Below are 23567 nucleotides of genomic sequence, written 5' to 3'. Positions count from 1 at the left end.
TGCAAGAGTGCACACTTAAAACAACCAAACAGAACAGCACAACAAAAATTAGGGAGAATAAAACAATACATTTGTCAAAAACATGCCGATTAAGCGTGTAAAACTGTTGAAAAAAAAAAGAATTGTATAAAACATTCCTTAAAATATAATATTTTATTTTTAATATTCACATGCTTAATCTGCTCAAAATGCATCTAAATTGCTTGCTTTACACAAATTTCCTGCAGTTATTGCATTCACTATTTGGAATAATTGTACAGTTTCAGTTATGTATTACAGTACGGTTACTGCTATGCACTGAATATAACATGAAATACTAAAAAACATGTCAGTTGGTCAGAGTTGTCAGTTAACTCAATGATAGAAAAGTTCCTTAATGAAAAAGAACTGGGAATCACTGAGTTAAACTGTAGTAAGAAGGGTTAAATAATAGCCAAAAGAGAAACTAATCTCTCAAGTGTGTTGCATTAGCAGTGTGCATGGCCTCTGACACTTGTAAAGACTTCAGTCAAATGGGTGCATTCTTCTCCACATGCTGGAACATTTTGGGTTTAATAGCTTTCCGACAAAGAGCTGAATTACAAATTCATCATCACTTGCTTAAAACTTCCAGTAAATGTATCTCTGCTCAAGTGATTTTTGCACAAAGAGAGATGAGATCTAGATCCTGTAAATCCTCTCGCACGGAGGATTAAGCACAGAAAAAAACTTGGATATGAATTGCATGTCAAGCAGGCAAAATAACTGGCTGATATCACCACCTACTGGACAAAAAGGATACAAGCAAGTTTGGGATTGCAAAGCAGGGTAGCAAATTACACTGCTGGTCAACATGCTCTGAGCTGTTTTTATTTCCTTGCCATCAAATCTTCCATTCTCATTTATGGTATAGAAAATAATTCCTGTGGATAAAGTGGCTCTGTATAGTAAGACATTGTAACTATAAGTTCAGTGTCATAATTCATCGCCCATAGACTATATTTTTGAAGGATGCACTAGTCCTAAATACCTCCTCAGTGAGGCGACTATTTCTGATGAATGGCTCAAATTTTACAGCCGTCCTTCACACTGGGGGTCATTCCACTAGACCCCAACTCTTACCACCCACATCGTCCTGCTACTGTGCAGGACATACCCGACATAAGCACCAGTAGTTTCCTGTGTATGTGAGTAACATATGAATACCAGCTACCAGCCGTCAGCCCTGCTAGTGTTTCTTATACGTGTAACCAACACGGTGATAAATCATCACGCTATGACATCGCTGATCCGGGAAAAACCCCTCTCTAAAAAAGGGACCTGTCTTAACTTTTGGTATGGTTTGCAACAGCTGACTGTCACAGGTGTTTATGGTGAATATTTATGGTAAATATTTCACATGAATTATTAGGTTATGGTGAGGATAATAACCTTTTAGTGGGTTTTAAGGTTTTATGGATTTACATTATTTTGTCCTATGTTGACAAATGCTTTACATACTGCTGCTCATTTTAAATGGTTATGTCTTCATTTCATGGTTTCATGTCAATAAACAAGAATCAATCTAGCTTACTTCATACAAATGATGAGACATATGTATTTATACATATATGTGTGTGTGTGTGTGTGTGTGTGTATATTGTATATATATATATATATTATATATGAATACATCAATAATAAAAGATAAGAATAAGATACAAATATGGGTATTTAAAACTACACTGTTTTTCTGTCAAAACACAAAATATTTTTCAGTTGAAATCACTGCAAATAACAAAGTCTATGGCTGCAACAAACAAGTACTTTAATTGATTGGTAATTTTTTAATAGGTTTACAGATTATTTTGGTCTAAAATTGGTTAAAGTCTACATCCAAGTTTCCTGGAGTCAAAGATGACATCATCAGATGACTTGTTTGATCAACTTTTTAAAAAAAAAAACTTAAATAATTAGTAGTCAAAATTAATTTTCACTTATTAACTAATCATCTAGTCCAACTGCCATTAATATAAAATAGTACGCAACAGATTCATAGTATGACAATATAAATTTGTGCAGAAAAACTGATGCAAATTGACAAATCAAAGTAAAGAGATTCTTTTTTTTGTGTCTCAAACACGCAGTGAGAAAGGTGGACACTAACGATGGCATATCCACATTCACAGCTAAGCATGGAGAAATTTACAGTAATTACAGACATCCTATCAAATCATTTTTAGATTACAAAGTTTCAAAGGCCTCCTTGAATGCTTGCCTGCTCTTTGTCTCAGCAAAGTACAAATTTGCCCTGATGATAACTGGCGTATGATAACAATTGCTGCCAGACTCTCAGGTCATGTCTGAAGCTTGTCGACTCATCAAACACATATCAAACACAGAACAACAGGATGCGAGAGGAAGCAGTCAGACTCTCCTCTGGAACATCCCATGGTCACATTTCCTGGATGGACAGTCTGCTACGATGTGTATCAAGGACAACATGATGGGCAAGGGAAGCATTATTTCAAGAAGACAGACTGTCTCATAAAGTTTGTCTGTCACTGGATGGCATGCAGCCAGTGTCAAAGGAAAACTGCATCCATAGACTGAATAAATAATGGACGTACCCACTGTGACGTCAACGATTAACATCACCACATAGATATACCCTCTGCTGAGACCTGATGACCCAAGAAGCCTAGCTGCTGTTTTAGACCGTCTTAAAGATGTTAACTCTTTGAAACCTGAGCATATTGGCTTGATTTCTTGACAAAACATGGGGAGAAGGCAAAAAGCAACTTACCAGACATGGCCCAAAAATCAGTAAAAAAATAGTTAAAAAGGTATAAAAAGATTAACAGAAAATAAGTTTAAAAAAAGATAAAAAACAAACAAGAAAACATCCCCCAAAAAGGCCTGAAAATAACCAAAATAGGTATTTACTTATTTATTTAAATTTCTTAAAACTTTTTTTTCCTGAGATATAATTTTAAATATAATTTTACAATTATAAATAGCATTTTTATTTTTCCCTTTTTGGGATAATTTGCCAGTAATACTCTCCTTTTTTGACAACAATTTTTCAGTAACTGTCTTGCCACCTTTTACTAATGTCTTGCAATTTTAGGGACAGTCTGTCATTGACCCCCCTCGCATTAGATCATCAATTAGTCTGATATTTTTAGTCAGGTATAATGATAGATTATTCAGTGATGAGTGTCGATAGCTCCTGTTTTGGTGCCACTGCAATAGACACTTAGTTTGCCCAGCAGGGGGTGGAGAAAATCTCCCCCTGTACTGTCCAACAACAACAACAAGTACTGAACACACATTCCACCAGTGAATAGACACTCGGATATCTGTCCCCGGCTTTTCCTCTCAGCTCTGCTGCAGTGTTGGGAACACTGGTCACTGCCAGACAGACAAACCAGCCAAACTCTCAGACAGCAACACACAGTACACCACTTCTTCTCCCTCTGTGGGAGGTCTTTGAATCGTGCTGCGGCCTGATGGAAGCTCAGTGGGAAATTCTTCTTGGTAATCCCAGAGAGTGTGACGGCAAAAGGCCTTTGAGTGAGAGTAAAATCTCTCCTCTGTGGGCTCTGGACTGAGAGTCAGCAGCATCACACTCATCAGAGCACATGGAGGGTAATAAACTACTGCTCAGGCTGCTGAAACAGGGACATAAACTGGCAAATTAGGGAGCCGGTGGTGAAGACGAGACAATAAATCTCTGTAGGACCAAATGGCCATAGTCAGCATCCATTCACTACTGAGTTACACCTCTGAAGGTTTAATCCATCTTTGATGAAGCATTATCAGATCGGTACACTGAAACAGCAAATGGTAATATTTCTTTTACAAGTGGTTGTATCTGTACTGTTTTAGCACTGCACTTACAGAAGTCTACTTATCAAACAGTGAGTAAAGTACAGTGACATCATTTTGTTGATGGTTTTTTATTTTCTGGACTTAAGACATATCCACAGCCTTTGCATAAAACCTAGAATTTTACAGTTTGTACATATTGTTTTTGACTGTTTTGATCGAAAGTGTAAGGTGTGCAACATTTCAGTAAATACCGAACTCATGCTGGCAGGAGTTTCCAAAACAATTTTTGACTAAATGTCAACACAGTTGGTTGAGTTACAATCCCTGTTTTTAGTTCTATTGGCAAACAGATGATAAGAAAACATTACGTAGATTATCAGTGTGAGTTTTGTTGATTTAAGTTTGGTCCTGTAAGGTGTCACCTCTTCTGGAGAAGAACAAAACAAACAACACCCTGAAAATGCTGCGAAAATAACATGTTTGGAGGATCGGTATGAAGACAATAAGCCTGTAGTCTGCTATACTACAGTACACACAATCATTATCAGCTTTAAAGCATGTTGTCCTGTGTTCCCTGCATGCACAGGCAAGAAACGCAAATAGGATACAAAATAAGGATGATACACTGATCCACTGACCAACACAGACGAAAAAGAAGGAAATGTTCTTCAGGCGATATATGGAGAAAAGGTATGTTGGTTCAAAATGTCAACTGGCTTCGGGCTTACGGGTCACAGGTCTTTGTCATTATAGAAGACACTTAAAAGGAAGATTACAGTCCTTTAAACACATTTTTGTTTCTGTGGGGTGTTTCTGTAAGGCAGAACTGTTTTAGGGGGTCTAATACTTCCCATATTCCTACAAGGCAATGTGCTAAGCTAAATATACACAGAATATACAGATTTTTTGTTGAATAAAGTACACTAGAAAATTGCTTGTTTTGTACCAACATTGTAAAATCCCAAAGTATTCAATTTCTTATGTTATAATGCAGAAAGAAACGGCAAATTTAAGGAGCAAATATTTCAGGATTTTACCTGATAAGTACCTACACAATGACTCCATCAGTAATATTGCTAATGATAATGAATTTACAGATTCAGCACAAGTAATGTGAACTTTTAACAATGACTAATAACCCATTTTCACTTAAATCACCAAACTACTCATAAGTATCCCCCGAGGCTAAACACTTTCTCAGCTGTATTATAATGTATTCATTGTTGCCTCATTGCATAATAGCATAGCTGCTTGATGATTTACTGCACCTATCAAATTCCCAAACACTGTCCTTGTATTGTGACGCCTGCACATTTACTCCATGCCACGCAACTTAAATGAAGACAACATTTCAGTCCTACTTAGATCTTTGTCAGTTCAAAAATGTTACATTTGCAACCATGTAAATCAAATATGCATTATGCATTGTGTTTTTACTCTGGATCTGTATAAAATATATTACAGTATGTGTCATTTTAGATCATTTTATTGATTCTCTGTAAATCAAGATACTTTGTAATTCATTTTACATTAAAAATAATCAATTGGATGTGATGGTTTTAGGCTAGCTTGCTAATTACATTAAATAACTGTGAAATCACAGAATTTGCACAGTATTGCACTATAATGACCCAAAAAGCCTGTGTTGCCTTTAAGCAGTCCAGCACACTGATCTGCAACATTACACAGTTCAATACACGAGACATAGCTGCCCTTCAATGGTTTGGCAAAATTGACACATTTTCATGGAATCACAGACTCTGACAGACACCTGCTACATGTTTGCTGCTGTTTTATAGCCTGACCAATGTGCAGTCCCACCCACAGCCCTGAAATCCTCTCCGTCTGCTCTCCACCTGTATCACTTTACCTGCTGGCTTCATTACCTGTCTCCTTTCTTTCCTTTTAGCTGCACCTCTGCTCTCCTGCAGTGTAAACAACAGTGTGGCTTACCTTTGCTCGAGAAGAAGGACTCCATGCTCAACATTTACAGCAGAGAGAACTCTGGAACTTCAAGAGTTACTGCAGCGACTTTCCCCTGACAGCTTTCCCTTCGCAGCTAACTCTCTCGTCTTTGAGATCTGTCACGTCGGATCTTTGACTTGCTCTCACTGTCTTTCTGCACTCTCTTTTTCAAACGTGTCCCGCTGTGTAGATCAACAGAATGGGAGTCCCCCCCACACCACCACCACCCTCCTCCTTCACAGGTCAGAGCCGCCCTCCATGATAATACCTCTGTTTGTGCGTGCGTGCGTGTGTGTGTGTGTGTGTATAGCGCTGAAGTGTTTGAAAAAGAGCTAAAATTTCAGAGCCGCACCGACGGCAAACAAGGGCTTTAAAAGTTGAAAGAGAACAAAGAAAATGAGTGAAAGTATCAAATTAAATCTGGCACAAGCATTTTGAGTGTTTTCTGCTGGAATAATAGATGATGTGTTTAATTCAATAATTACTGTCACATTAGCGCAATTCGTGAGGCTAAATGCAGGGTTTCCGTGCAGCTTTGTGTGAGACAAAAGGCAGTTTCAGCATCTAATGTGTCATGAGAGTGTTTCAAATTCTCTTGCTCTGCAGACATGCAAAGAAAAAAAAAAGACTGTCTGACAGAGACAGAAGTCTTTTCTGATTAAACAGACAACAGCAGATTACCCAGACACATGGGGCTGCAGCATTTAAATGCACTGGACCAGTGCCACACACTGTAGTCTCAGTGGCATGGCTTCGTGCCAGCACTGTCTATGCATTGTATAATATGCTGTAAAAAGAGTGTGAGTCAGTGAGTGAAAGAGTGTCAAAGTTATATGTAGTAAATGTATGCAATCAGGGCATCTAACTAGGTCTGCTAAAATCCATCAGGCTTGCAGAGTTAAAGCTGGTGCAGGTGGATATATTGAACATGCAATGAATGATATCCTGTATGCATGTAAATAGCAGCTGTAGTTACAGTTTATGGTGTATGAGGTGTCTAGTCAAGCAGGAGTTAACTGAATGTGCTCTCCGAAGGGTTAATGATTAACACAAATTCTTAAATTGCAGAATAGCACCGCACACATTAACCCAGGCTGGAGATATCAAGTGGACCCAGGAGAGAGAAAACTGTGAATGAAACTCAGTGATAATGCTGGAGTTTCAAATGACTACCATGGCCTTTAGGTCACTTAATTAAAGATGACTGAACCACTTACAGAGTTTCAAATGAAAGAATGTTTACATGATTTGAGAGGAATTTGTATGTTCAAGAAACAGTTTGTGAGGACTAATGCATGAGAGGGTAGAACAGAGAGGGGAATGAGCACAATAATATATGAAACAAGATAGGTAGGTATATTTTTTTATAAAGTTAAAAAAGGGGTTGGATTTGATAAGTATTAATTTCCTCCTACTCCTTTTTGGACATAAAATACTGCTTCTTCTTTTGATGAAAAAGAAAGAAATAAAGAAAGAAAGAAAGAAAGAAAAAGAAAGAAAGAAAGAAAGAAAGAAAGAAAGAAAGAAAGAAAGAAAGAGAAAATCATCTTAAAAAATCAAAAAATCAAATAAAATTTAAAAAAGATTAACAATTCTGTAATATAATTTAAAATATATAATATTGGACATTTTTCCCAAGCTTTTTTTATTTCCATATCTGATTTCTTGCAATCTGCAGAATGGTTCTTGCGAAGTTATTATTGCCTTTTTTCCATGTTATCAAAAGAAAGACAAAACAAATTGTTCAGATTTATTAAATACTTAAATACTTGTGAAGGCATTTGAACGCAGCACAAGAAAAGAGATACTGATCCAGGTTTTAAGGGTTAAGAAATGATTTTCTGAAACCAAAAAAAAAAAAACAAATCTGCTTCCTTAGTTAGCACTTGGCTCCCTGATTCTATGGTCATGAAAGCATATTTCCACACCGCCCACCTGTTTTGTCACTTTAATGGCATCGCCCACTCAGGACCCAGCAAGCTCACACCACACTCAGTTTTCACTTCTTGAGTAAATACAGTGAATATGAGCTAGTGAACAGTGCAGATTTCTCCTGGCTTCTCTCTGCTCATGGTGACTGTGAGGGAGACACTGAGTCAAATCACAGCCTGACTCCACTGTGAGGTCTTTCCCCTGGGTCTCACCATCACCCAAAAATAGCCCAAGAACAGAGAGGGGAAACTACCCATGATGCATTTCCTAGCAGGGATGCAGGGATAACCATGTCACTGGAATGTCCTAATTGTGTACAAATTGCTTCAGGGTGTGTGGACTAAGGTGTGAAACAAGATACAGCTGACGTGCCAGGTTACAGAAGTTAGAATAACAATGTGGAAGTTTTCCATATATTAAAAATGTATCAAAATATACTGTAAACTACGTGGTGGAATTAGGGACATAGTAATGTTGAACCACAGCTGTAACATGCTAGAAAATGCCTGACTTATAATAAACAGAAGAGGAATTTGATGTAATTCCCTTGTGGCGGACAAGGAGGAAAACAGGAGGAAGAGCTATTCCACAAGTCAACAATAACAAGTCACACAGCTCATTGTCCTGCACTGTCTTCTCAAAAAGACCACACAGACCAGACCACACAGAAGCAAACTGACTTTCACAGCTTGACAGTAATCACACTTATCTATTCTCAATATAGATTTGTAAATATCTATTAGGTCAATTTGTTTAAAAGCTTCACTTTGTGTTGATAAATCCGACTTTCTCTGAGCAGAAATACTTTTCCATTAAGCTTCTAACAACACACGATCGCCTTCTGTGTGAGCTGTCTCACAGGTTAAGGGAGACGAGGGTTGACTGGCATACTTTTTACTAGGGCTGCAACAACAAATTGATAAAATCGATTATAATCGATTATAACGAATCAAATGTGTTGGCAATGAATAAAATTATCGATTCATTGTGTTTTAATACGTCATTCGCTGTGTCGCGGGACTGTTTATGTCACATGCAGACGGGAGAAGCCAGTGTTTTGAAGAGGCATGGTGGAGGCAGAGAGGACATTTGTAAAAAACCCTTCAGAAGTTTGGGAGCACGTTATGCAAAATAAGGAAGTGTGTTAGCTGCAAAATATGCAAAAGTGGCACGGCATGCGAGCATGACGGTTATGATGCAGCATCTAAAACGAAAGCGAAACGAAAGAGGCAAAGTCTCAACAAGAAATGACGCATGTTCAGTTTTGAAGTAAGTAAACGTAACGGTATGTTGTAAAAGCTGTCAAAATTTAGTTTTTTAATTGTTTCATATTTGATTTTGTAGTTATTTATTATTTGTATTTTAATATTATTTTGACAGCTCAGGGATTTTCAGGTAATCGCCTGTTAATGCACTGCACTTTTTGCACTGTTGTCAGTAATAATCTGTTTTTGAACAAAGTAATGGTAGAAAAAATGCTTATTTTATTATTATTTCTTTTTTTAATCCGATTCATTAATTAATCTAAACGATAATCAACCAATTAATCAATTATCAAAATATTTGTTAGCTGCAGCCCCACTTTTCACCCTCTGTGGTATTTCTCTGCATAATTTATGTTGGAATATTCTGTCCAGCAACAAATGAAAGAAAAATAAATGTTCTATTGTACACAAATGTTTGATCAAATGTAGGAAATTTGTGATTTGTGATGGGATTTGTTGGCACAATATTAAAATGCTATTGCCACAAAAGAAAAAAATGGTGACACCAATAGAAACAATGTGAACATTTTATTAACCCTTGAAACCTGAGCTAATTGGCTTTACTTCTCTCAAAAACATAGAAGGAATGAATTGAAGGGCAATGACGCGTCTTTGGAACAGGTGCTCTCCACTCAAGAGCCAAAGAAAGCTAAAAGGGTTAAAGATGTGGCCTGCCCACTTTACATTCTCTACTGGATACTTTCACACAGTTATTTTATTACCTTTAACTATATCACACATCACATCACACAGAAAAGTGAGTGCCGACATGTAAACTCGGAGTCCTTGCAACCAGTGTTGAGTTTTGTCTCCGTGTTCATGATTTTAGAAGGTTTGTCATCACATGAGGAAGGTTATTATTAATTAAACTTTGTATTCTTGGATTTGACAATGTGTCTTTGGATTGTGGTCAGAAATGTACCCTAGATCAGACTATGAGTAATTTGTTGATCATACATCGTTTTTGATAAAGAAAGTGATATAAACACACTCTGATTGGTCAGTGAGTCACTTCCTGTCTGAACTAACGGCAAGGTCAAGATGATGCCGTGTAGTCCTCAGTCTCTGCTACCAGCCAACAGTGGGAAATCAAACACGCTGACTGAGAGAAAAGCACACACCTAATGTTTCTGATGACTTATCTTCACACTTCAGGTTCACTGGGCCCGCTGCCAATCAATCCTTTAAGTTCAGAGATCAAAAGAGAAACCGTAGTTCTTTGCCAGACTGTAGGAATCATAAACTACCCTCCCAAATTCTTATCTTATTCTTATCCAAGCTTTAATTAACCCGAGTCTCATTCCAGTCCACTGACACACAGCTTTTTGTCACAGTTTGTTGCCTTCTTTGGCATTTTTTGCAGCTGGTTGTCTCTGTTCAAAGACTAAATATCTTTCTTCGGAATTGCAGCCAAGTTTCATAACATTCATTTTCTCCAGGCTACTGTAAAACTGAGCAAGTCTAGTTCAGCAACAATGAGCAGTAGTGAAAAGGAACCAAGTGCATTTTCTCAAGCACTGTTAGGGGAATTAAGGAGTTATTAGATTCTTGAACACCACTCAATATTAATGCTAGAGTATAAAGTAGGGCCTTCCCAAAATTATGTCCATTTTTACCTGCGGCAACATAAATATTATACAAACATCAATGTATATATGCATATAACACAGTGGTTCCCAACTGATCCAGTCACGGGGTCCAGATTTTGTCCTTAGCCATTCGTTTAAGGTCCATACGTAAGAAAATTGACCACATATTCAATTTGATTTCATAAAATGGATACAACACATGGCCTATGACACCATGAAATAAAACATACTGCAAGAATAAAGTGCAATTACTTGAAACTGAGAAACTATATACTCCTGACACCATAAAGTGCATATTTTTGCATCAAGATCAGTGACATAATACGCAGCAAAGGCACATTATGTTAACACATCAAATAATATTAAGAACAGTGCAATAAAATAGTAGCTAAACAGCAGCAAAAACACTTATATTCAGGAGTCACTTGTGGTCCATTCAGAATGGACACACAACCTACTTGTGGACCGCAACCCATCATTTGGGAACAACTAATATAACATATATAATTCTGAAATGGGTCTTTCAGCATTATGAGTACTTTTACTTTTGGTACTCAAGTATATTTTTATGCAAATACTTTTCGTGATTTTATTTGAAACAGTATTTGTGCACTTATGTAAAACATCTGAATACTTCCAACACTTCAAAGGTGCACCATTGCACAACAGCACATAGAGAGTGTGTAAGAAACACGTTTCAAGTCATATCAACAGTCTCTACAAAAGCAGCTACAACTTCCTGAGTCTTCAAAACCTCTTGCAACTTTTCCTTCCTTTCTTTGTGCTCTCTGTTTCTTCAGTTCTATCAGCACGACATGAGACATGGATCCAATATAGCAGCACTTACAAGAAACAATTGCTAGTAAAGAGAGTAGGCCAACAACAACAACAGTATCTGGATAATGTTGTACAAAGAAACTACTTACTGTAAAACAACTAGCCTAGAAGTCAATATGCAGTTCTATTTTAACTGTCACTGCATTCATTTAAAAACATGCATTTTTGAGATGATTGACAGCATCTATAGTCATCTACATTGCAGCTTTGTGCTGTCAGTCTTGATGTGGTAAATTGCTTTACAGCACACAACAGGAAGAGGGCACTGTTCTCCCCATAAAGCTACTGTAAGGAGCATATAGTCCAAAAATGTGTTTTAAATTCCATCCAACACTTTGGTCAGGACTGAAAGATCTAAATAACTACCAAGTGAGCTATAGGAAACTCTTTGCAAGGCAAGTGCAGTCTTAAAATCACAGAGGCTAAATTTTTTTGATAAAAACAACATGTGTCACAATATACCTTTACAAATAAAGCATTGTAGTGCTAGAGAGATACACCAGCCTATAAGTCATCCGGATGCCAGGAAACATGCTTGTTAGAAACAGACCCCAGCAATTTTTACATTATCATTGTTTTTTTCAGTAAAAATGTAATGCAAAAATGACCATTTCCACTAAAATCTAAAGTCTTGACATGGATATCAGCTTACTACACCATATCTCTCAAAAACCTGCCGATTAACCACAGGGGATTTTTCTTGCAGATAATAGATGAGTTTTGGGATGAGCGTCACATCACCAAAGCAAATTCCTTGTATGTGAAAACCTGCTTGAAAAAAAAATACTGATGCTAGCTCTAATTATCTGTTGCAATCCCAGCCCAGGGGAATTCAACCTGAAGGTGTTACTCAGTGTGTCTCATGAGGCAAGAATCAGGACCAGGACCAGGACCAAGTCATGACTAGATGCAAAATAACACTGCAGGGTTCAAAAATCTACGGGCATACTTCTCAACACTCACATCAGAAACAAGAACACACACACACACACACACACACACACACACACACACACACACACGCGCACACACACACACACAAACACAGGCAGGTGTGTGCACATCAGACATTGACACCATCTTCCTCACACACACATAAACAAACTGGTCCCACTACTATATAATGCCACAGTGCAAGGCACACTGAAGATGTACTGCCTCTCACTGTGCTGTCAGATGAGTATGCATACATCATTATCCCGTGCTGTGGCGCCTCCTCATGCCTGACAGCAAACACAGGCCTGAAACCATCCTGAATGCAAACACTGTTCTCTGTAATCAGCAAACTGGTGATAACGTGAGCGGCCAGTTTGTTACTGGCACTGCTCATCATCGCTCACATGAATGCACCATGACGGCAGCAGGGATGTACACTTCAAAGAGTGTTCACGCAGACTATTAAACGCTGACACAACAACTTGTGATTATGAGGAAATCACATCCTATAAAGACCATTGATAACACCCTATGTTCTGCACCCCCACCCCCCCCCCAACAAAAAAACTGTATACATCCAACCATGTGCGATTGAAAGGAGGATATGAAATTCAAAAAAGGCAGAAGCAGCAATTTCAGGATGGTGACAAGCCATCTCCCAGAGCTTTGAGGTAAACAACTCTGACACTATGAGGCCTACATGCCCTGCTGCTCAGTCCTAAGTCCTAAGCTACCTACGCTCTGTTTACCTTACCTCATAACAGATATGACAAATGGTACAGAACACCACCTTTGCCACAGATTGTTCTAGTCAGGAAACAGAGGTGCAGGAGAGTAAGGCAGAAGGAAACAAAGTCTGCGTAAGTGTACGCTGCAAGTGGGAAATGGGGATTCGGTCTGTCAGGCAGGTCAGGGGCTGAAATTCTTTAGTCGTGGCACAGTAAGGAGACAGGAACTCCCCGAATACATCCAAACAAGTCAGGGAATTCCCTCTGACTCTGATTAGTGTGCGTAAACAATGAGGTGTTTACAGCAGGAATACTTAGCTTGCTTTCGGAGCCACTTTTGCAAAATGACAGGAGGCCAGCTGCCAGTCCCAGCAGCCTTGTACATGTTTCTAGGATTTTAGGACATTTCTAGGATTTTAGGACATTCCTCAGATTTTATGACATTTCTAGGATATTAGAGCATTCATATGATTTTAGGGCACTTCTAGGATATTAGGATATTCCTAGCAGTTTTGACATTTCTAGGATTTGGGGACCTTTAGGACTTTTCTTGGACTTTAGGACATTTCTTGGATTTTATGACGTTTCTTGGATTTTATGACATTTCTTTGATTTTAGGACATTTCTAGGATTTCATGATGTCACTAGGATTTTAGGACATTAGGGGCTTGGCCAGGACCTCTGTGGGGGTTGTGCAGGGGATCCTCCAATGGCACTTTTTTTGATAAAAAAAAAGCTCTATTTTCATGCTGTACAAAAACGAGGTGAATCCAATTATTTTTCTTGTGAATTAATAAATGGCTGGGGGCACAGATTTGGCCCAGGGGCCATAAGTTGAGTATCACTGGTATAGGAGTGTGTGTGTGTGTGTGTTTGCATATACATGTGTCTGCATGCAGTATACTCACAAACTAACAAATACTGTACAGATAATTTTGTCTTCAACAACACATATAGAAAGGGAACCAGTTTCAGCATGATTTTCAGTCAGTCACTGGAGCAGGGAAGAATAAGTATTTCATTTCAGATTTAATGTCATGAGCTCGCACGCATTGCAGTGTTTTGGGAGGCTGGAAGACAGATGTTCAAATAGAAGTCTGACTTAATATCCATGCAGGGATGGGATGCAATGCAAACACAGTACAATCCAAAGAGCATTTCCTTTATAATAAAAGTTATTTCCTGCTGACAATAGAGGAGATGAGTGTGCATGCATGTCAGGGCCTCGCCCTGTTCCTTACTTCCCTATGTTACACTTCTCACTGGACTCATGGACAAAAAATAGTGTGTTCAAGGTTTTAACCATGACTTTGCTACTGCTAGCTAGTGACGCCTATTATTCATCATTGAACTATGTGTTGCTGATTATCACACACCAAGTATAGTATGGCTGCTGTGGTACTCTCGTCTGCTTCTCCAAACTGGGAGTGTGTCGACAGACATGTACTATGTGTAATACATTGAGGTACATTGTCGAAGTACCTCATGCAGCCTCACTTCAAAGACCCTAACTATTTGTTTGATGTTTTCTTCACTCTTAACACTCTCTAACAGAAGCTGATCAATCACAGTCTCCACATAAAATCTCCCTAGCTGCCGTTGTCTTGACATATTACTTCTTTTTTTTAGTTTTTAGGAGGCGCTGGCTATGTAAAGTGTCAATACTTTGATAATACTGTAACCCCCTCTACACAGAACTATAAAGCCCCCTTAAGAGAGAAAGAGGGCAGCAAGCTGTGAGTCCCACCTACATAACCTTAAAAAATAATAATTACAGTGATCTAAAGAGTTTGTTCAGAACTAACTGGTACATTCAAGTTATATGCAGCCCGTAGTTTACCCTGAATTCAAATGCATTAGAGTGCATACACATAAGTATTATGGAAAACAATGCATCACTAATGCATGCAAAATAAGACGCATTTAGAACCAGAAATGCATCAGCTTCACACCCATGACAAAGCAGACACAACAGAGCTGAACACAGAAAGGCTGCATTTTTTTCCTCCCTTGAGCCAGCTGTTATTTGCCATTAAGCGTGTGCAGGGTGACAGCAGAGTGCTATAGCTTACATCCTGATGCATACAGTAGCTGTCTGTGGATATCTATCATGAGATAAAACAGAGTAAGGCCACAGGGATTTCATATGGCTGCAGATCTCCCCTCAGGAAGTGCAACTGAGACTGAAATCGATCCGAGTACGAGACGCAGAGAGGCAGAGACAGAGAGACAGAGGGAGAGAGAGAGGCTACTGGGGAGATCACATTAATTACACACACAGTGCATTTGACAGCTTCCTGGAATCAGATGCACTGGCCTCTGTGCATTACCTAATGATATGAAGAGGCCTGCTTTCTGATGGATGAGCATAGGTGGGTCCTTGTCCAACTTTTGCACCGTGGTGAGATCCAATAAACAGTATCCTATTAGTGTGACTGTGTGAACACGTCGTCTAAAGAAAGGGCCAGACAGTGACACAGCTGTAATTACATAATGATTTATTCCTGAAGAGATCTGAGGAGTTTGCTTAAAGCGGTTACCTATAATGTTTTTATTATAAAGACAGTCTGGCTTGTTTTAGTAATTAATTTATTTCGTGATTCAACATTAAAATCATATTTGAGCACATTTCCTGGAAAAAAAAATGTGTTGGTGATGATTGGGGTATGTATGTCAAGTCAGCATTCATTTACCAACAGGAAATCAATATGACCACCTCCACTCGCTGCCATTATTTCACCCTGACAGCCACCACCGAAGCCCTTAGAGCCAGGGAGTGGCATCATGATATCATCCGATCACGTTTCATGTCACTTTGGATCTATTTTTGGATTTAATTTGGAAGTCTTGCATTAAATTTATTACCTATATTCGGGGCTCAGGTCATAATCCTATTGATGGATTGCTGTTTCTTTTACATGCTTCACATTGTTGTTGTCTTTTACCACCCACACCCCCTATTACATGACTGTCTGCACAGAGAGGCAACAACTCTGTTTAAATTGCCTCCCCTGAGGTTATACTCTGTTTTTCTTTTGCCTTAGATGTTAAGGGCTTTGAGAAATGTTTTCATGCCATCATAACTGTTAATGCAAAGCCTGTAAGGGCTGTAAACAACATTAGAAAATCTTAGTCGACTGAAATCCTACCTACTTTTCAGCCAATCAATTGGTCCATGGGGAAAAAAAGGGGCACTTTAACCAAATTTCCGCAGCACATTGAGTGCACCTAGTTTTTGTGTGTTCATGACCTTGTCACAGGGCTTAACATTGACACAGGACAAGTAAACTCTGTGCTTAGGCAAGTGGAATGCCCCATGTGTAAAATAAATGTGATCTCCAATGTAATATTATGCAAAAATAAACTGGTCACTGCAACGCTTTTCAAGCTGAGCTGTGTGCACGGGTCCGTCTCACCACTTAGCATTAAGGTGGCATGATGGGAAAAATCGGACATACTCAAAACGTTAAAAAAGTTAAAAAAAAGTTAAGTCTGGGGATGCCATTGTCGTTTACAACACCAAGGTAGTAACTCAATATCTTTGTAACACTGCATGCAAGACAGAGTTTTACACCGGGTTCACAAAAGAAACAGAAGCGCCCCCATATGTTAAGGGTTGCGCAGCTGGCTGTTAGCAGTTGCCTGGCCGTTCACACCAGACGTACATTTCTCTGCGTCTGCTAGCGTTTCTGCTCCTCTGCTTTTTTCTAATCACATGTAGAGCTCTACCTGCTCACTCATGTGTGTGTCTGTGTGTGTCCACTCGTCTCTCGCTCTCTGTTTAGACACAAATGATAAATAAATGGAAGAATGGGGTGCATATTTATCATTGATCATGATCAGATAATTTATATAATATCTAATATTGTTGCCAGATCATCATTGTGTTTTACTGCCCGATTCGCTCACAGCTCATGGAAAGAACAGCCAAAACTACCGTTGCAGATCATGACACAAATACCGATAGGATTGGGCAGCATACCATGGAAAATCGGAGCGTATCGCAGTGCTTCCACATCCAGAGTGAACCCAGCAAAGGCTACTATTTTCAGCCAAGAGGTGACATTAGCCATCCTGCCGCTTCAACAAGAGTTCCAGTGTGATTGTATCCTTTTCAGAAGTTTTATAATCCAGCCTTAAACTGTTTCTTTTTGGAGACTTAGTAAAATAAATCAAACACTGAATGTCTTCTGTGATTTTTTTAATCCATTTTTCCAATTAAAACTGAGAGTTGGCAAAAGGTTGAACTTTTGGTAAAATGCTGTTCTTGTCGCTGTCACCAACCGTCCATTTACAGTCAAGAAGGGGAGGGACAAATACAGCAAAGACCACCCATTACAGAGGACAAAAACAAGTGCTGAACAACAACAACTGTTTTTTTGAAAAGAAGCTTTAGTGGACACACGGTTTTATTAAAGTAACAAATAAGAATTTGACAAGAACATATTGACCAACAGTCCTGTAGTTTATAGCCCATAACTGCTTTAAAACACATCTGACTGCCTGCTTGGGTAATCAAAGTATGCATCCAAATACCAGTGCTCCTTGCAGTGCAGCTCACACAGGTTACCCCTATGGCACTCAATTATTATTTCCTTTATCATCAACTTTATCTGTTTGGCCACCATATTCCTCATCACCACAAGCATCAGTGGAACAAAGCAGACGGCCATTCACAGTTTCTAGTCAGGATTGAATTCTTAGCATTCCCCCGTTTGAAAAAAAAAGTGGAGCAACACCTGCGCATAACTTGTTCTGAGAGGTAAAACCTGACAGGTCACGTTGAGACGACGTAACTATGGGAACATGCGGAGTGATGAAACAAGAACAAAAAGTGCAAACATCTTTCCATTCCTTGTTCAATGTGACAATCAGTGTGCTACATCTCTCCCTGCTTTTTACACACACACACACACACACACACACACACACACACACACAGACAAACAGATGAGTGCAAGAAGAGCTGCCCATTCATTAGGCACAATTTCACTGCTAATTTTAGGTGAGGCAACATCACATTTGCATGGTGGGTTTTGCATTGCAAATGTGAGATTCTGAGCGTACATTGCTCAAATGTCAGCATTCTTTACTCCTTCAGTATTTGTCTGTTTGCACAGGCTGGGATACAGTGACACACTTCTCTGTGTCAACAGCACAAAGGTAGTAGACTGAAATTAAACACAGCAGCCGAACACAGACAAGAGGAGCTCATATCCTAGGTCACACCTGAATACTCTTTTTCAAAACGTGTTTGTGAAAGCCGAGTTAAAAGTGTCTGAGCTGGGGGATATTCTGAGCTTCCGCTGCTTTTCAAACAATGCCTGTGTCGGACACCCCTCCCTGTCTGCCTTCCTACTGAGACACAATAAAATGTCCCTCTCATTCTTTGTGGTTTGGCCACAATAATTTAACTCAACATTAAAACACTAAAGTACCCAGATGTTTGATTCTGGGAATCAAAATTGAAATACCTTTGAGAGAGGTGATCTCATTTTGGATAGACCTGGGGCTGTCCATGGTCACTTTTTGGCCTCCTTGTGAAGAATGATGATAATGAATGCTGATGTTGACGCTTCAGTATTATTGCCTCCCTCCTGTGTAGCTGAAGTGATGACACAACTGGTGCCTAAGTCGATTCCTGTGTCTCAAGTGTTCGTACGTCTTTGGTCACTTTCCTCCTCTCTCTGCCACTGCAGGTCTGCTGACCAGGACGCTGCTCTGTTTTGGTCCCTGTGATACACCATGTGCACACACACACACACTCACTCACAGTCACTAACACACACCCACAAACATGTCGTGTGTGTGCAGGCATCAGCACAGTGCAAAGCTCCTCCCTTGTCCCCTCCTATTCTTCCTCCGCCTCCTCTTTCACCTCAAACTGGCTTTTCATTCAGTAACAGCAACACAAACACAGTCAGTCACTTAGTTAGACAGCTACCTGCTTTGCTTTTCATGAACCAGCCAATCAGGAAACTGTAGTAGAGTAGATTACCCAAAAAAATCAATCAACTGTTTCATTGAGGCTGACATTAAAAGGGATACTGTTGAGAGCACATATACACAGAAAGCAGATTTGTTGAGCTAAAGACATAGAAAAAGTACATGTTTTGAGTGTGTGTGTGTGTGTGTGTGTGTGTGTGTACTATACATGCAGAGAAACAGAATCCCCTCACCACACCCTGATCCCTGCAGTAATTCCCAGGATGAGCCTGCTGCTTATGCAGAACAACCACAAGCATGCGAGGAGATATAACAACTCTCTCTCTAAATCCTAACCAAACTAGCTTAGTGCTGATTACACATTTACCAGTTGTGAGGATCTGAAACACATCCCTGAGAGAAACCACGGTTTTTCTGTGACAGTAGCTGATACAAGAGCATATTGAAGCAATCGCACAAAGAATCAATGTTCAGTACTCATTTCCTGCAGCATTGATACATGAGTACCAGATGCGCTTTCTCGCTCTCTCTTATTGTTAATGTTTACTACAGTTATTCTGTTCTTTTCTGCTACTAACCAAGAAAAGAAAAGCCACTGTAGTCACGTTATATCCTTGTTGTATTTATGTTTTAACAAAAAAAAGTAGGGCTAGCTCGTGATGCGATTAAGGTCTGTAATTAATGCATTTACTTTTTTAATTGCGCTATTCGCCAACTGACATTCACGTACTTAAAAGGCTGTGCTGGGTTGACTTTTAAAGTTAGAGTGAGGATACTGATATAACATGAAAGTTAAAGACCTAAAGAACCCAGCGATACCAACCATGTCATGGTATCTTGTCAGTAAGGGGGCGTAAAAACGCTCCAAAGTAAGGCGTTCAGAGACGGACATGCAGGTACTGCACCGCACTGTCTTGGTCAAGAAGGAGCTGAGCCAAAAGGCAAAGCTCTTGACTTAAGCTTTATGGTCATGTGCTTTGGATTTTAACTGAAAGAATAAGATGGTAGATAGAAGCGGGCCCTCCGTTGGGTTTCTGAGCTCAGCCTTAGAGCTAAGGTGAAGAGCTCAGACTTCTGAAGGGAGCTCAGAGTAGAGCCACTGCTCACTAGTGTCAAAAGGAGCCAGGTGAGGTGGTTCAAGCATCTGATCAAGATGCCTCCAGGCACCTCCTGTTAGAGGTTATCCGGGCATGTCCAACTTGTAGGAGGGCCCAGGGTAGAACCAGAACACACTGTAGGAATTATATATCTTGACTGGACTGGACTGTACTGAAGAGACAGACGGACACTAGCTGCATTAACTAATTTATACATTTTATGATGTAACAAAGTGCTCACTATCCCAGTTTTTACTAGTTCCAGCAGTCAATGGATTTTTGTTGAAAATAGGACATTGTTCTGCCAAGATTGCTCTATCTTTTCCAAAATCTTCCAGTGTCAATACCAACCAAACAATTCATAGAATGGGATATGATGATATCCAGGTATTTATGGCAGGGGAAAAAACCCAGGATCAGGTTTAAGACCTTACAACTAAGTAAAGAGAGGGGGGGTATGGGTCTCCCCTCCTTAAGAGAATATTACCTAGCAGCACAGTTGAGGCCATTGATCTGCTTATGTACCCCAGATTATTCAGCACGTTGGAAAGAAGTTGAAAATGCCTTACTAGAAGGGATTCCTATTGAAGCTACTATTGCAGATAATGAACTTTTAAATGAACAATTGAACATAAGCAACCTTTGGTTAAATATATTATTGAGAACCTGGCAGGAAATTGTTAAAACTTGTAATTTAAATGACTCAATTAAACTACTGCGATGGTGTGCTTATGACACTGACTTTATTCCAAACAGATCTGATGGCGGATTTAAAAAATGGGCTGCTAAAGGCCTAACAAATTATTACTCATATACTAAGGAGGGGACATTCCATAGTTTTGAATTCTTAAAGAAGAGATACAATCTTGAGCAAAAGGATTTCTATAGATATCTTCAAGTTAGAAACTATTTTAACCAGAATCTGAGACCAAATGTAGGTAAAGTAGAATCAGGAATTCTGAAAATTCTTTTGTCAGTATCAGAATCTCCGTGTACTAAGATTATCTCTAAACTATATAAAGATGTACTCCATCCCAAATCAGGAAATACGTGGTATATAAAAGAAAAGTGGGAAAAAGAAGGCAATTTGATTATAACAGAGGATGCTTGGGAAGGAATATGTCTCATACAATGGACTTCAACTTGCTCGACTACTTGGCGTGAATTCTGTTGGAAAAACGTTGTTAGGTTTTTTATTACACCTTTACAAAAGAGACATGGGGGAGGGGGTTCCAGCTGCTGGAGACAATGTGGGATGGACGACGCCAATCATTCTCATGTTTTCTGGAACTGCCCAGTCATTGTTCCTTATTGGCAGGAAATCCACAAACACATTAACAATATATTTGGAGTCAATATTCCTTTTATTATGAATACAGTTTATATGGGAGATATTCAATTTGACGGATGGAGAAATAACGATAAAAAGTTGATTCAAATTCTCCTGGCCGGAAGCAAAAAAGTTATTACGAGAAATTGGCTCAAACCCCACTTACCCACTATAGATGAATGGATAGACATTATTTATGAAATTTACATAATGGAGCGGCTATCATATTCCCTTCAAGTCCAGAAAGATAGATTTTACAAAATTTGGAGCAAATGGACTGAGTATATTAAACCTATAAGACCAGATTTCTCTTAAATTATTGGAAAAGGTCAGGCAAACAGTGTTGTATTGACCTAGGTAATTTTTTGTGACCTTTAACCTGAACCTTTTTATTTTGTTATATGGATGTACTGATATTTTGTTTCTATACCTCTCCAATGTGAAGGCCTCCCGTGTTCATGTAAATAATTCACATTTAATGTTTACATAAAGGCTCAAAAACATCTGAAAGAGCAATATGGAGATATACTCAGTTGATCTGTGACTACTTATTTGATAATGTCATTGTATACATATGTTTTATGCTGAGTATCTTACGTGATTATGACATTGCAATTTGAAAATGCTCTTTCTAAATAAAAAATTAAAGAAAATAGGACATCGGTAAACAAAGAAAAGTATCTGTGGAAACAAGCACCAGCAGGAGCAGCAGCTCTGATATACAGGAAGCCTCCAGAGGCATCTCAGACATGCTCATTCAGTAAAGAGCTAATAAAGAGCCTAATGTACCATACCTACATAAACACTGCGGTTGTTTGTCTATTGTGATACAATCCTAGACTAAAGGGGAATAATAAGACATTTTCATATCTGTAGGTATGCTAAAATATATTACAAAAGTGCTTCCTCAACTCGAGGGACCCCTGACTCCTCTTGTGCTCAGTCAAAATATTCACAACAAAAAAGATGACAGCCATACCTGCTGTTATTTCTTAAAGGAGTCTGCCAATTTATTGTGCTCAGTGAGACATGTAGAGCTACATCAGACGAATGAATAACTCTCAGATGAGAATCATTTCTATCAGCGTTTGTTGGCCAAATCACAAATGTGGTTCAAAGCCAACTTATGTGATGCACTGAAAGCATGAATTATTTCCTACAATCTGCTAAAAAGCTTTTGATGTGGGAATGAAACACCAACTGAGAGACGAACTTGGCTCCGTCAACAAACAATCAGTGCCCAGTGTGAACAAATCCAAATATGTCCTCAATAAACTCCTTCCTTTGTGCCGACTGGCTGACTGACTTACACTGTGAGTATGAACATTAAACAGTGATCATCCCCATCATCACCAAGGAAGCCCTGCATTTTACCCAGCAGCACCGGCTGCGGTCAAAGCCACAGGAAATGGATTAGAGTGTACCAAATCAAAATCTAACAAAATAAATGATGGCGAATCAATCCGGCCTCTCATAGATGGTTAGCCTCCGCCTCGGCTCAGACAGCAGGCGGCCTTGTTGCAGAGCCATTATTTAATTCAGCTCTTACATGGCCTCTTGTACATAATAAAGGACGTCTGGCGGAAAAGGACTGACACATTTTTGGCAGCAGGGAAAATGAAAGTCTAGCTGCTCTGCACAGTCAAGGAGAATTCAATCGTGTGTGTGTGTGTGTGTGTGTGTGTGTGTGTGTGTGTGTGTGGGGTGCAGCTTGTGGTGGCCGTCTCTTGAGTACTTCTTGGGAATTTGCTATACAAGAGACGATACTTATACAACAGAATAACACACACACACACACACACACACACACACACACACACACACACACACACGCACACACGCACACACACACTTGCAGAAGGACCCAGCTGTGTGTTTTGTGTGCTGAAGTGTTTGTCTGCTTGCTTTGGCTGACATCAGAAGCTCTCTGGACCTCCGCCCGTCTCTCTCTCTCTTTCCATGCCCGACTCTCGTCACTGTGACATGTTCCATTACGGACGGCCAGACAATGCGACCAAGAAAATTTATATCTGTAATTACTTAATAACAACAGACAGTAGAATTATGCACAGACGGATCCTTGTGAATTGGTTAGTTGCTGCAGAAATAGCTAAATCATATATTACATAACTGTTATATACCTGCTTCAG

Source organism: Plectropomus leopardus, chromosome 7 (assembly GCF_008729295.1).
Source record: "Plectropomus leopardus isolate mb chromosome 7, YSFRI_Pleo_2.0, whole genome shotgun sequence".
Taxonomy (NCBI): Eukaryota; Metazoa; Chordata; class Actinopteri; order Perciformes; family Serranidae; genus Plectropomus; species Plectropomus leopardus.
Note: the sequence above shows the minus strand (reverse complement) of the source record.